General features: G+C 30.9%; 1 protein-coding gene across 6 annotated transcripts in view; it reads right to left on the bottom strand.

The window, feature by feature from the left end:
- LOC119832826 (inositol-trisphosphate 3-kinase B) overlaps positions 1 to 16,588 on the bottom strand; it is a 110,926-nt gene that overhangs the window by 57,518 nt on the left and 36,820 nt on the right. For 4 of the 6 annotated variants that reach the window (XM_038356610.1, XM_038356611.1, XM_038356612.1 and 1 more), the window contains exon 1: positions 12,763 to 13,014. The exons of the other annotated variants lie outside the window; for them this stretch is intronic. The gene's annotated coding sequence lies outside the window, so the exon portion shown is untranslated. Of the gene's footprint in view, positions 1 to 12,762; positions 13,015 to 16,588 lie in introns of those variants that run through there. 6 annotated transcript variants of the gene reach the window in all.

The following is a 16,588-nucleotide window of genomic DNA, read 5'->3' as shown; positions in this document are numbered from 1 at the left end:
GTTAACTCGTGTATGCGACACGCACACATTGAATGTTAAATGTATGGAGTATATTATTATCTGTGGTTATGGATAAAATATGGTACGATTTGGTAAATTGCTAAGTTTGTGTGGTGTTTGTTAGTGTGCATATGCAAAGAGGATCAGATCTCTTTTCTGTCATTCTTTCTTTATATATTTCTTATATGGATCTGTGTGCAGGTTAATAAAAAAAAACTTCTAAAATAATAGTTATACTAGCTGTGACCCGCGGTTGAAACCGCGTAAGTCCGTATCCCGTAGGAATTTCGGTATAAAAAGTGCCTATGTGTTATTTCAGTTGTCCAGCTATCTACGAAGCAAAATAGTATTATTATTCACCAATAGATGTCAGGACTAAAAAAACACGAATATGACATTTTCTAAAAAAAAATCCTAGCTAGTTCGATTTATCGCCCCCGAAACCCCCTATATACTAAATTTCATGAAAATCGTGGAGCCGATTCCGAGATTCCAATTATATATATATATATATATATATATATATACAAGAATTGCTCGTTTAAAGGTATAAGATATATGAATATAATCATCTTTAAAAGAAGGTTATATTGAGTATATCGACAGCTGCTTAGATCACCAGGGAGATCTCTTTGTATTGTTAATAATAAACGTTATTCGTTTTATATCTCACATGGTAATAACATGCTACAAAGAATAACGGCACCTCTGAGGCACCGCATCGTGTGCTGTAATTGCATGCCCATGATTTGCACAATCAATCACTTCGGCATACTCAACTCAAACTCAAACTCAAGTACTTATACAGTCGACTAGAATATTGTTTAAAGCGCTGTTACAACGTCATAGCATTACAACAATTAGATACGATCTGTTATGAAATAATTCTATAAAAACTCTAGCTTTTTTAAAATCAGAAACATTTATCAGATTTCACATTATGCTTTTAATATTTTATTCTAAATATAATATCTTCGGGTGATTCTATGTTTTCCTAATCATCAGTAGGTATCAATATCTAGGAGAATATGAGTGAGTCATATACTATATTACCATTCATGCTCCGTTTTTTAGTTTTATGTTAAGATTATATGTTAATACAAAAAGATATACTTTTCTTTTTGTATTCCATGCAATGTCATTTAGCGCCAACCTTAACAAACTGTGAATTACATTCTGTATGTGAATGTATAGGAGACTAAACATAGAATTGGTCAAAGAAACATGTTTTATCATAGTATAGCTCTGGAGCGACGCTAATTTATTTGAACCAACCGCAAATCATCAAAAAGTTCCAACACAATGTTTCATTTAATAATTAGTTTATCAAGTATCAAAGTGTCACGTCGATTGAATTTAACACACACACATTAAACAATTATTAAGGCAATAGCCGGTAATTAATTGTCAATTTGTATTATATAATTTTAATTTAACTAATGTATCACACAAAGTTTTTAGTTTGTTAATTCTTTAATATTATTATTGTTCTATCACACTTGACGTTAACGTGAATGTTGTAATTTCCTATAATTGAAGGTGCAGTAATCTATGAATGTGGCAGGCTTTTTTGAAAATGTGAACTGTGTCCTTTGTTGGAAATTCATTATTAATAAATAAATAAATAAATAAATAACACATCACAATTACGAGGACGTAAACAAACACAATGTCAGCGAAACATTTTCACATATACCGCAATGAATTGAACAAAAACTCATTTTAATGGTGGTCATACTGCGGCATTCTCGATTTGTTTGTCAGGAAATGTGAGTTCACTTTCTAGTTTTTTCGTCAATTTTAACAAGCGAAGATGTCAGATTCGTTTTATGGAATTAAAATTGACTGCAGATGGGCGTTCGGTCGAATTACTCGTTCGTTTAATTATATAGGAGGGAAAAGCGAGTTTAAAAAATAAGTGATTCCTTAGTAGTGTTTTTTCTTCATAAAATTTTAGTATGCAATTCCATGGAAAGCTCACATAGTGAAAGAGTTTATAATTGTAACGAAAACAATATAATACTTTTGTATTCAAAAAATCTCTTAAATCTGTTCTATTTGGCTATAGTCTGTCATAACAGCGGATTTAAAGTTTAATCGTCTCAAACCTATAATCATAACACAAACGTAATATTACAACTGATTGTCTGCCCATAGTCCAACATCTAAAGATAAACATTTTATCTCACAGATAAATCAAAAACATAGCACCTTCTTTTCTGATTAACAGAAACGTCACTACCAAACGACGAGTTGTGGAGCAAAAAGTTAACAGTATACATTTATCTAGAATTTAATTCTAATTTATTGAATCATAATAATCATTATAGAGAGCACATCCGTCAATTGGCATTAATCCTTATCGCTAAGTAGATGCAAACAACTTTAAAACCAGTGTGAAATTGCACTTGTCATAAATTAATCCTTATTATTTATTCATAATATTTTATGTTCTTTGACACTCATGGTAATTTTATACAGTTAATTTATGCGACAATATTTAATATAAAAACTCATAGCGTTTTCAACTACATATTAATACGCATTAATATTTTTTTAACCTTTTTGATTAATATGTTAAAAACAAATCCATAAAATTTAAAGGAAACCCACGGGTACCTAATAATAACTTGAATCTGTAAATTTACGAGTATAAAGATAATGTACTCCTAGCACAATTATAGGTAGCCTGTTACTATAAATTGTAAGAAAATTAAGCGTATAGTATTTTCTTGTGTTTGATTTTAAGCAAGTATTATACATTTAGAAATTAAGAACTTTTTAACGGATTTTAAACTCGATTTATTAATTATATTATTAAACCGACGTTTCGAACACTTTACAGCGAGCGTGGTCACGGGGAGACAGTCTCCCGTCTCAAAATCCGTTAAAAAGTTTTAAATTTCTAAATTAAGCGTACTCAATTTACTCAATTTACCCATATGACAGAACAATAATAACATATGACAGACGAAAAGAAAACATGTTACTATTTATCCAAAGATCAATTTTCTTTACACATGCTATTGTCCTACTAATCCTACTAATATTATAAATGCGAAAGTTTGTAAGGATGTGTGTGTATTTGTTGCTCTTTCACGCAAAAACTACTGAACCAATTGCAATGAAATTTGGTACATAGACAGCTGGACAACTGGAATAACATACAGGTAACTTTATATCCCGATATTCCAACGGGATACGGACTTACGCGGGTGAAACCGCGGGGCGCAGCTAGTCAACAATAAGTATGAAAATATTATTGCTCGTGAATAAAAAAAAAACCAAATAACATTAACATTGCAATATCAAGCGTGCTACCGATTTCCCTGCCACAAGCTTCATCAGATCGTAAATTTTTAACTAATTGTGTTGACATTTTGAAAATGTTGCGATTAAATCCGTTTTAACGGATTAAGGGCAGCCAATTAAGTTAATTTAAAAGTGGTATTGTACAAAATTAAGAGGCTTTTTAGAATGTTTGTTGGCACTTGTTTATTATAATAATTGTCAGTTATTTCTTAAGTCAATACTTGTCCGACTTAAAAGCTTTTCGGCTGTATCTACACTGATGATATGAAGTCCAGTTCATGTCATCAGTGTAGATTTGTTTGTTTGTTTGAACGCGGGATCTCAGGAATTATTTGATCGATGTGAACCATTTTTTCACCATTAGATATATTCATATTGTTATTATATTTATATAGCATATAAATATGTACCACCATGGAAAATTTTATAACCAAGTAAAATAAATATTTAGAGGCTCTAGATCTCTAAAAGTATAAACATCAATTATCAAATAACTTTAACAGGCTTATGAAATTGCTTGATATTTTTTTTAATTATTAAATACTAGCTGCACCCCGCGGTTTCACCCACAGAGTACATACTGTTGTATAGTTTATGGCCATCCTCAATAAATGCATTCTGTATGGACTTTATTTTATTAGTGTAGATAAGAAACTCATGATTCTCGACTCATAGCTGCTTTATAATGACATTATACTTATGAAATATAAAAAAATCTTCTAATAAAAAGTTAATATATTCCTACTAATTAAATGGATCTTATATCTCTGAAGGATCAAACGCGTGTGCTTTTATTCAAGTTGACATCAAATTATTGTCCTGCTAGAAACAACTACGCAATGAGACTAATTGCTTGAACAGGCTCTTAAGATCTCTGATAACATACACATCTATCCATCTTCTTTTTCTTTAGTTTTAGGGTTCCATAATTGAATGTTACGTTTTCAAGGAATACACGTGTAAAAATTGATATTTTAAGATTTCAGCTATACTTACTAGTTTTTATTGTTATAGAATGTTCATTTTATGTACGCATTTAAAGTGATCATATAAAAGAGCACCAAACAAACCAATGGACGACAATTTCCCATCTCGCACAAGAATAACCAACCCAATCAGTTGAGAACCCACAGAGCTCGTTCGAGTAACAGAACCGAAAAAACAACAATCAAACAGACGTATTGAGAACCTTCTTTTTTGGGAACGTCGGTGAAAAACATATTAAAAATACAAGTACGTATTAAATAAAGTACTCATTTAGATCAAACAAATATTTATAATTAATAGTTATATTAATATTTTTATTATTATAGTTACTTTAATTGATAATTAATTTTTGGCTTATTTTCCATTAAAAGATTGGATTGGTGGTGGTATTTAGGTGAAGAATGGTTCCTCAAACTATAAAAATATTAGTACAGAACCAGCATCTTATTAAATAAAAGATTTCGCTATACGTGGGTTGGCATATCTATGAAACGTCACAAAATGTATGCCAAAACAGACATGTTGTTTTGACATGCGGAATTTATTTTGTCAAATTAATGATCTAAGAAGAACGTATTCACCATGAAATACGCATATAGTAAAACAACCGTAGCTTCTTAATAACAAGGAAGCACTACTTTTTTATATAAATAAACGTATACATTTAATTATTTATTTTATATTCTACTAGCTGCGCCGGTTTCACCCGCGTCAGTCCGTATTCCAAAGGAATATCGGGATAAAAAGTGGCCTATATGTTATTCCAGTTGTCCAGCTGTCTACGTGCCAAATTTCATTGCAATCCTTTCAGTAGTTTATGCGTGAAAGAGCAACAAACACACACACATCTTTACAAACTTTCGCATTTATACTATTAGTATGATATCCATCTTATATCTGTGGAAACAAGAGAGTTCCGACGGAAACGGCTTTAAAAATTTCAAATTGTTCGATATTTAAAAATACAAATTTATGCAACTTAAGCAAATCGTAAACTCAACAAAATATTCACTTTATTACATTAACTTTTTGCTCTTTTAAAACAAAATTGGGGCGCATAAAGACGCATATTTATTGCATGAAAACTATTACACAAAAGCTTTCAATTATTATAACAATTGCAGCGGCGTGTTATGAGCTCGAGTTTCGCAAATAAATACTACCCGAGTAGAAGTCACTTAAGAAGCTATAAAAATATATCGATATTATTATAAGTAGACAGATAATCTCGACGTTTATGTTACTGTTGTTATTGAAGAATACAACTCGAATTGTTAAATATAACCGATTGTGAAATATTTCATCATGTTCAATTCTTTTTTTTACTATTTTATGCTTACAAGGGCACGTCAAGCATGGTGAATAAGTTTCATAAATGAAATGGCATGTGCAATGTAAATACAGATAATATATTTAAATTTTTCTAACGTCACACGAGTCCTTTGATCTAATACCTACATATAATTTACAATCCATCTCTGTGCCGAATTCCATCTGTTTTTGCGTGAACATGTATCAAACATACATCCATTTAATGTTGGAGGAAAGTAAGATGACGATATAATAAATCTTCGTCACACACGCCACAATTTTTTTAATTCTAATGTAAACAGTACTGTAGTAGTTCATACACATGGTGTTCCACTTTACGTTATTTTTTCACCATAAATGAAACAAGTAAACACATGTACACTAACTAATGCACATATATTTGCTCTTCACGCTGATCACGCGACCCCTGCTATGAGTCTAGCAAGAAATTGAATTGCAATAAAAGCAGTTAATTATGCCAGCATTAGTCATTAATCAGACGTGATACTGCGAAACTGTTATGTTTTTCTGCATCCTGTTCTCAAAAGTAACAAAAGTAACCCTGTAGCCTACTTCTGGGTAATGATTATTAAGAAATCTTTTCTTCGAGTCTAGAGTTATATAAATGAGATTTGACATAAACGCTCAACTTTTATTAAAGAGACAATGTGGATTTAACACTTAAGTCACACGAAATATCTGAATTCTCCTGGCTATAAGCATTTTTCTATTGCTTAATACTGCTGCACCAGATGCACAGGATATTCACAGGGGAATAACAATTTTCACGAGGTAATAAGTAAACCTGTCATTCTCTAGTCTCCTATCTCTAGACACAAAACTCATATCATGCAATCACTTCGTTGCCACGTTAAAGACAGACAAACAAACACACTTTCGCATCTACAACTTAATAAAGATTCATAATAATTACCAAAAACATAAATAGCATAATTAACTATTACGCCAAAGTTTAATTATTTTAACAGCATAAATTAACTCGATCGCATGCTTAATTAGGATTATTGATTGGGTAATTATTAACTTAACTAACAATATAACGTAATAGGTATTATATTATCTGTGGTATAAGTCAACTAAATGCTACCTGTAGAGATAACAACGGCCATTATAAATAAAGCTTAAGGGTCGTTCACATTAACAAACATCTTAACAAGCCTGCGACGGATTCATTTTAAATCAAACTAATGCTTTATGCTTGTGATATGCGTATGTCTTACTGTATTTTTATCGTTATGCTTGTAGCTTTCAAAGTAAATAGATTGTGTTTAATGTTTTACTTTTCTTTTAGTGTAAATTTTTTCAACCGACGTCTCAAAAAAAGGAGGTTACTCAATTTAAGTGCTTTCTTGGCTTTGTTACTCGATTACATAGATTTTCAACAGATTGACGCGATTTTATTATTTCGTAGAAAATATATCGCCATTTGATATAATTTGGCGCCTTGCTCCAGGGAAACCGATGATATTTTTATGAAATAGTATAATTTACAAAATATGTCAATTTCTATGCGCTATCAACATTACTAAAAACACTTGTTAAAATACCAATATGTCATTTTTAAATAGAAATGTACAATATGAACGCACCTTAACAAACTACAAATAAATTACTCCAGTTGAGGTCAACAAAAACAAAATAGCTTTAAAATAAACATAAATTTTTCAATGAAAATGGTCACGACAAATTATTTAGAGTTATTGCATTATTGAATAATTAAATTTGTTATTGCGGTTAGATACTACACACATTTAGCCATTTGAATTGTGTCTAGATATATTTATAAGTATGACGATGGGCACTTACTACCTACAGTAAAAGTAGCATTATGTTCTCTATGCTGGTACTTATGGTACTATTCGGTACTGAAAAGTATTATTATAACATTTTGACAGGTTTATCAATCGCTTCTTTGGTTTACAATAATTATAATATAGAATTGAAGAGTTTGTTTGTTAGAACGCGCTAATCTCAGGCACTAACCGATTTCAGAAATTATTTCACCGTTGGGTATTTGCGTTGTCTCTGAGGCTATATGGACTGCAAGCGAAGCGAGGCGAAATTTCAGTAATGTAGCGTCATAACAATAAATATACATATCTGTTGAATAAACTATGCCATGAAAATGAAATGTAACTATTATATTTTTGTTTCTGTTCTAGAAATCTACCCAAACCAATTATTTTACATGTAAGTATTTCTTTCATGCCTATCTGTCCACGGCCCCGGGGAAGGAGTCGTGGGTTATTTCAGTTTCCTACTAACTAAAACCCCATTGTGTTCCATCGAGCCGCTTAATTGATGGAGCATTGGGTGTTTATTAGAATTCGTCTAAGACCCACGGCAGCAGCCCATCGCCAGACCAAGCGCAAGCCTAGAGGAGAAAGTTAGGTTAGGTTAGTCCAGCTCTTCCTTCCTGAGGGTGTGAGTGGACCACGTCTCACGCCCCCTCACTGTACCGGACGATGAATTAAATCCCCGTTTCATTTTTGGTACATTAATTTATAATTTATTAATTACCCGACTAAAATATATAGTAGAAAAATGTTGGCCATTTTATGGTTTCTACACACAAGGCCTAATAATTTGATCGTGTCGCTTGACCGACTTTAGCAAGATAATTAGTTGTTCAATCAAATATTTTTAATAGAATTCATTTCCAAACAAAGCGTCGTTTAACTGAGCTGAGTAATTAGCTGTAATGTATTCTGTTATAAATATTATATATTTAAGAGGTATTTTAATTGAATTTTTAAGCTTGCTTGATATCGATACTGCAACGAAATTCGCTAGCGAATTAATTACTTGTTCGTTTTGATAATGTTAAGACAAATTACAGACGAAAAATAAATTATAGCGCGAGACTTTTAAGTAAATTATTGAATGAAATATGTTGTTGTAAATATATTGTATGTATGTTGCATTAAATGAAATGGTGTAATTTTTTAATGATAAATTACGAAACTTCATATTTTTTTGATATGGATAAAACTTTATTTTTATGATGACACATCTTGCCCTAAATAAAAAAAACTTCGCCAAAACCCAAACCTATAAACTCACTAATGTATCTCATTAAATAACAAGCATGCTATATCTATAATATACCAAAATATTGTTAATTCTAAAATCAATATTAGATAATAATGAATCCCCTGTACGTGGTATCACCGCAATTTATATAATTTTTTCTTCTATTTATAACAATACAGAATATTATAAGTTATTATATTTTTTTATCAATGTGTATCTGAACAGAGAACGAAATGAAGCATCTTTCTCGAGTATAATTATCATCGCCTCACTCTAATAAATATTATGACAACTTTTTCAATAATCGATCATGTTATCTCACATTCCAACTCGATACTGATAACAAACCGATGTATCGAGTCCCAACAACTAGAACCGAAGATTTATTGGTTGAATCGATTTTATCATCGATGTTAATGGATTTTAAAGCCCGAGGTAAAATATATTATGGGTGAAATAGCGAATGGACATTGTACAGGGGAAATATTTATAGCGGACATGAGAACGTATTTTTAATTGAGGCATTTTGTCGATTTATTGGCGACGCATTGTGGAATAATATTCATGTATTAAATTGATTTAATTACAGTAAAGCTAGACGTTCTTGGTTAATGATAAAAAAGTTAAAATATATATTATTCATTCGTTAGAGATACCTATATGTATTGCATACTGCCAATTAGTAGTGAAAAATTAAATTGTATAATATACTAGCTGCACCCGGCAAACGCTGTTCTCCCTTACTCTGATCATTTAGGGGGATGAAAAATAGATGTTGGCCGATTCTCATAGATACTGGATAAGCACAAAAAATTTCATCAAAATTGGTCAAGCCGTTTCGGAGGAGTATGGCAACGAAAAGTGTGACACGAGAATTTTATATATTAGAAGATGACGCGTTCATGTCAATAACAATCACAATAAAATTAAAAAATGTGCATCAATCGATTATTTTTTTTAAGGTACACGTTTACGTTTTATATTTCTAATAATTAGCCTAACTACGACATACATAATTAGCTGTTAAAATTGATTCGTCTAATATTTTTAATAATGTGTTCTTATTATGCATCTTGATATTTTACCGGTGAGTCTTTTTATTGTTTTTTGTTTGTATTTTTGTTACTTTATTTAACTAATAAGTCTTGACCAAAGATTTTAATATCAGCCATTAGAGTATTATGTTAATATCGGCTTAAATTCAACTACATCAAATTCATTAATCCTTCACTCATAAACAAAATACTTTCATGTGCTTATTACTTTTCTACAGACTTCTAAAATCGATGAACACACTCGTATTTCTTATTCGATAATAATCGATAACAATATAAGTAAATTACGCGTACAGACACAACATAACTTTCAAAAGCACAAGCGATCAGTGATAAATATAGTAATATATTTGATTTACAAACGCGTGAGATATGTACTTGGTTGTATATGTTAAGATTTAGTATCGATGCAGAATCAACGCGATATATAAATTGTAACGTTGCTCTGTCGAATATCCGACATAAATAATGCTTTACGAAACGGCTTTATTTGCGGTTTCAATTTAATACAGTGTGAGAACCTAAATTACAATTTCACATTCGGTGTATTTTTTAAATAAAAAATCAATATTAACTATTGATTTTTATTAAATTATTACCGACAAATTAAAGTAAACAAAAAACCATTAATTGATTTTTCTTTTATTGTCTAAAAGCTTTCAAATAAAAGCGCCAAAAAACACGCTTGAACTCTAACGTAACACGTTTTATTACAGAATACAGATAATATAAAAACTAATAGACAAGCGTTACGATATGTCTATCACGCGCCTTATCTCAAAATCTTAGCGTTCGTATATTTTTAACATTCTTAAACACAAAACAAACTAATCGAGTACTTGATTCAGGTAATAATTTTTTTCGATGAATAACAAACAAGGATGCAATTTAAGACATGCCATTCATTACTACAAATGGGAAAATAAATTAACAATAACTACGTATTTAGTTGTGCAAATTGCAGTCATCTTATTTCATTTAATTGGAAAGTTTACACTTGCATATCACAGTGCTATTTTTAATCATCGTTCATTATTGTTAACAATAATGTAATAGTTATTAAGGCCAATAATTTTGAAACGTAACCGAAGAAAAGACAATATTCCTAAAAATAAGTCTTGTAATTTTTTTAGGTAATCTGTTGTGGTAATCTGTGTGGGTAACTTCAGCGTATATCTATATTTTGTGAGAAAATACAATATGCTATAGTTGCTGAATTCACGGCGAGTGGTTTGAAACAAACTATATTAAATCACATAAAATAAATTCATACTAATTGTTTTGAATTATGTATAACTATAGTCGTTTATAAAACGAAGGTAATGATAATAGTAAAAGATAATGAATAATCTGATTTCGACCAATAAAAAACTTCTTATAAACGGAGGAGGTTCTTATATCCACTTTAATTTTTGGTTAATTTTTTCTCAATTTTTTAATAAGTTTATTTTTTCTGAGCATAATATGGAATATGTTAAATACGTTGGCGGTTATATTAGCGCTTTATTCACGACTTACGATTTCTAAACCTCAACAATGTCAAACAATTAATATTAGGTAATTTATAAAAGTAGTACTATCTACAAGAATATGCTTATACTAATGATTAATATCTGTTTTTTTTTTGTTTTACTAGTGGCCTAGTATTGAGATTTGAGATTTGTTTTTTTTTTAAGAAATTGGAACGTAAATATTGTTAGTGTAATGAGGTCTTATTGATTGGGGAACAAACAAAAGGTCTGTATTTTATTAGACTTCAATTTTGTTTGAATGCTTATAAGTAATGTACCTACATCCACGCAAGGTTTAAAGTACATATCATTGTAAATTGGTGAAATTAGTTTTTATTGGCATCTGGTGAAATATAGGTAGTAAATATATTTACGTATTATTTATATATTTAATTTTAAAACGTGTTTTATGACGATTCAAAGGTGCTTTTATAAGAAGTCTAATTGAATAAATAAATGTTTGAGTATGACTTTGACACGAAAAATACATTCACATATAACCAGTCTTTTAGGAGGTATACAATGCCAAACATACGCACAAACATATAAATCGTTAATTATATTTATTGGTACAAACGCTCCGTATGCACATGTGGTCACCAGCTTGCGAGCTTTTGTTTTCAATTCTTATAATTCATAGTTCGGAATGAACTTTGTACGTGTATGTATTTCTACATCTTATAAAATATCTATTCTGTATGCTGATTATTTTTATTCACGCTTCATGTGTTGATGCGTTTACGATTTATTTTATATTATGGATGGTTTTTTTTATGGTTATGCAAAAACATACTGAATCTTTATTTATGTTCCTTCATATTCTCTTTGTACATATATTATAAATATTTGTTGTGTTTTATTATATAGACATTAGACGATTTCAAATTAATTCAATTTGAATAGCTTCGGAATATTCGGAATTTTTATTTATTTATTTTTTTTTTTTCTCTTAAAGCTTTTTAACTTGAATGGGATATTAAGAAACGTGAAACATAAGATGATAGTGGTAATTTTTAAAGTAATTTCTGTGTTAATACAATCTTAATAGATAAAGGAGGAGAGAGATTTCTCCTTCTTGGCGATAAGGTTTTAAAAAAAATTATAAATACATATACAGTTTCATTCATTAGCTATAAAGCTGGGTAATTAAAAACATAGTAAATAAGTTATACATAGATACAATTAGCTGCGTTACATTACGCTTAATTGATACATTTAATATACTTATTACGTATAAAAATATCCGCAATTTGCTCTATTTGAGCGAAAAAAACATAAAACCTATTACAACCATATCGATTTTGTAGTCGATTATTAATCGATAAACTATGTCAGTAATTAACGTCACGGACGTCCAAGATCACGTCTAACGATAAAAAAATTCTTCTCAAAATATCATAACCGATTTTCATCAATAAATAAACAAACTTGTTTATTTCTAACGTGTTGGGCATTATGTTTTACAACTATACATCGTGAGAAATGGATTTATGTCTCGTGTATATGACAGGTGATGATTGAATGTAACTTACAACATGACTAGTCAACCTCTGTATGGTGGAATTCAGTACAATATCGGCTTATTGTTTCGCACAATCGATTGTTTTGTCACTTGAAATCGATTACGTTCGAGTGGCGTATCGATTCGCGCGTACGGCGGGATGCGCTCGCGTCACTGTTTACATGTTTCAAATTATAATCGATGTGTAATTATAACGGTTAGGAGGTCCACGGAATGCGTGCAAGCGGTTCACGAGTTGTTTCACTACTGGCTTTGGCTTAGTACGTTGAAAAGCCGCAGGCTGTCTTGGCTCTTGAGGCTGTGATCAGGGTTGTCAAAGCATCCCTACTTCCCTACTAATATTATAAATGCGAAAGTAACTCTGTCTGTCTGTCTGTCTGTTACGCTTTCACGCCTAAACCACTGAACCGATTTTCACAAAATTTGGTATGAAGATAGAACTGAACTTGGGAAAGAACATAGGATACTTTTTATCGCGAAAAAATGGTAGAAAGAGTTGAAAGAGGGGATGAAAGTTTGTATGAAAGTTCGTTATTGTCAAACCGATTTTGATGAAACTTGGTATGATGATGGAGCTAAACGTGGGAAAGAACAAACCATACTTTTTGATGCGAAGAAAATACTCCTTACCATGTCGCGCGATATAAGCGAATTCTACGCGGGCGAAGCCGCGGGCGAAAAGCTAGTACTCTATAAAGGATAGTTTTGATTCATTGCTAATTTCACACATACGTGAACTATACTATCTGAGGGTATTTATGTGGAATAACATAAATTATACATATTAGGATAATATAATAGATTAGGTTAAAACATGCAATCAAGCGTTTTTAATGAATCCGTCATACCGATGCAGCACCGGCACTATGATGATTTTTAGTAAGATAGTTTGGTGGAAGCATTTGGTCATATTGCCTAAAACAAAGTAGTAAAAAAGCGAACGCTATTAAAACAGTGTAACGTGCTTGCATAATTGTGCTTATGTCATTTATAAAAAGATGTTCATTTAATATGGGAAATTCAAATATCTAGTCTTGTATTTATCCTTTCGATAGTCCTCTGGGACATGAAATTGCCGAACAAATATAAAAATGAACAAAAACACATGGTCATCCTCGTTTATCTATCAAGTTCCTCAATGAGAAAAAAACCATTTAGATTTTTTAACAAATCGATACAAATAATTGGACAGCCCTAGGTATGACCGGTGTATTAATTCATGATTTGAGATAACTCGGTGCAAACATGGAACTAACTGTCGTGGGACCGAGACATCGGCGCGCTTTTTTGATCGTGACACCGGCGATCGATATATAAGCACATTTCCACCATTTTGTTAAATGTTTACGTTTTGTGACAACCTTGATTTGTTTGTCGTCGATTTTTTATTCATCAAAGAACTATAGTTATCCGTAGAATTTTCTGTTTAGCTGCATGTTGTTCTATATTTTTTTATTCAATTTTATAAGTATTATTTTATTTTAAACGAGATCAGGCATTGGAAAAATCGATTAATATCTGCTAATAATAATTGTTTAAATATTAGTGAATGAAAATAAGCAAGGGAGCGTCCATAAATTACGTGAGACATTTTTCAGGACTTTTTCCCCTCTACCCCAAGTGAGATTTGGAAAAATTTTACTTGGCCCCTCCCTCCCTTAAACGTCTCACGTAATTTATGGACGCCCCCAAGGCCGTAGAATAATTCTGAACTAACTTAATAGTAATATACTAATACATAATGAACCTGATCAACAACTAAGCCCGGTAAAGTTTCAAATATTTTTTAGCAAAATGAAAAACGAAAAAGCTATACGTTAAGACTTCGCAACATGCGCTACGTAGAATCAAGTATAATTGCTATTGATTACAACAAATACTGAAAACATATTAATTGGTGTATTGATTCACTCGCTAATCTCTCTTTTTACTTCAAATCACAAAATGTATGCCAGTGAAAACTGTTACTATATGTGTTATTTTAATAAGCTACATAACGAACCTATCCAACGTTACTAAAAACCAATTCGAGAGAAATAAGTAAAGGCAAGATAATTTCGTAGAAACAAAATGACATTTTGTTAATCAAATTAGTATCAATACGAAGAAAATTTATGGAATATAGATAGGGTTGGTAAATACTAGAGCTGCATCCGGCAATCGCTATTCTGCCTTACTCTGATCATTTAGAGGTTTGAAAAATAGATGCTAGCCGATTCTCAAACATACCCGATATGCACACAAAATTTCATAAAAATCGGTCAAGCCGTTTCGGAGGAGTATGGCAACGAAAACTGTGAAACGAGAATTTTATATATTAGACTAGCTGCACCCGGCAAACGCTGTTCTGCCTTACTCTTATCGTTTAGTGGTATGAAAAATAGATGTTAGCCGATTCTCAGACCTACCCAATATGCTTACCAAATTTCAGAGGAATCGGTCAAGCCGTTTCGGAGGAGTTTGGCAACGAAAACTGTGACACGAGAATTTTATATATTAAGATTAGGTAGCTTTGTTAATCACCACGGTTTTCTTTAAATCTATATTTTTTCTAAAACAAATACTTTGAGAAAAAGAAAGTCATAAGTATGTCTTAAAATCTAGGTAAATATTTTACAAAACAAATAATTAGAGATAGCAGACGAGGCAAGACAAAATGAAAAACCTATCAAGTTGATTATATAAAAAACTGTTCGTAGCTCACTATATTTCCGCTAAATCATACAGTACTAACCAGTTTTTCGCTTTATTTATCCGTGATGACAAAAACTTAAAACATCTCATAAGTTACACGTACGTCTGATATGGATAAGTGATCATATTAAATATTGGATATAAATATTTATGCCGTGTACAGTACATATTACACTCTACTGACATTTAATAAGAAGTTGTTTCATTTACAACATGTATTAATAACTTTTTGTGTGTTTATTATTGACAACAATTAGTTGGACGCTTTTTTGGTTTCTTGATCAGTTTAGTCAACAACTGTTCGAATTTTAAATCAAAATATAGCATGCTAAAAAAACAGTTTAGAAATAACAAATATGATTAAATGGATACTGTATCTAATTTTATTTCACACCCATTTTATATGAGCTGTGATAAATTAAGAATATTTTTAAGACATGCTAACAATCTGAAAAAATAATAAGAATTCATTAATTCAAGCAAGTCTACAGTTGAAACTCTGAACTCTCAACTCACTATCTTTGAGAGTACAATACATATATTTTAAAAGATACTAAACCTAACGTTTAATTGAAAGTTTAAGGGCAAATTACTTACCAATTAAATGGTACGCAAGAAAAACGAGAAAAATGTAGTTAGCAAGCCTTTTTTTAGCTACAGCACATTTCTAGCCATAATCCTGTAAAAGGACCATAATGCTTTATCAATTAATTAAATTTGGTATAATGGCAAGTGTAAGGAAACAAAATCATGTGAAGAATGTTCAATAAACTAAATGGATATAGAGAATGGACATTAATTTCAATAAATAAAAAACAAACAACGAATAATTTAAAAATATCTCCTTTTTTATTATGTATAGATACGGTCGTTATAAACGTGTATAACAGCGGCCATTTTTCGGCGGAAACTCATAAGCCATACCCATAAAAGTTTCCTAAAAATCTAGGTTAATATTCTACAAAACAAATAATTAGATAGTCGATGAGGCTAAACAAAATGAAGAACCTATCAATTCGATTCAATCAAAAACGTTCGTAGCCTACTTTTTCGCTTATATATGTGTACTGTATATACCTAGTCTTGCCATAAATATTGTAATAAAGAAAAAAGAAAATTGTTAACTGCAAATAACATTTATT

The sequence above is a fragment of the Zerene cesonia genome, chromosome 16 (genome assembly GCF_012273895.1).
Source record: "Zerene cesonia ecotype Mississippi chromosome 16, Zerene_cesonia_1.1, whole genome shotgun sequence".
In the NCBI taxonomy this organism is placed as follows: Eukaryota; Metazoa; Arthropoda; class Insecta; order Lepidoptera; family Pieridae; genus Zerene; species Zerene cesonia.
Note: the sequence above shows the minus strand (reverse complement) of the source record. Positions and strands in the feature narration are given on the sequence as shown.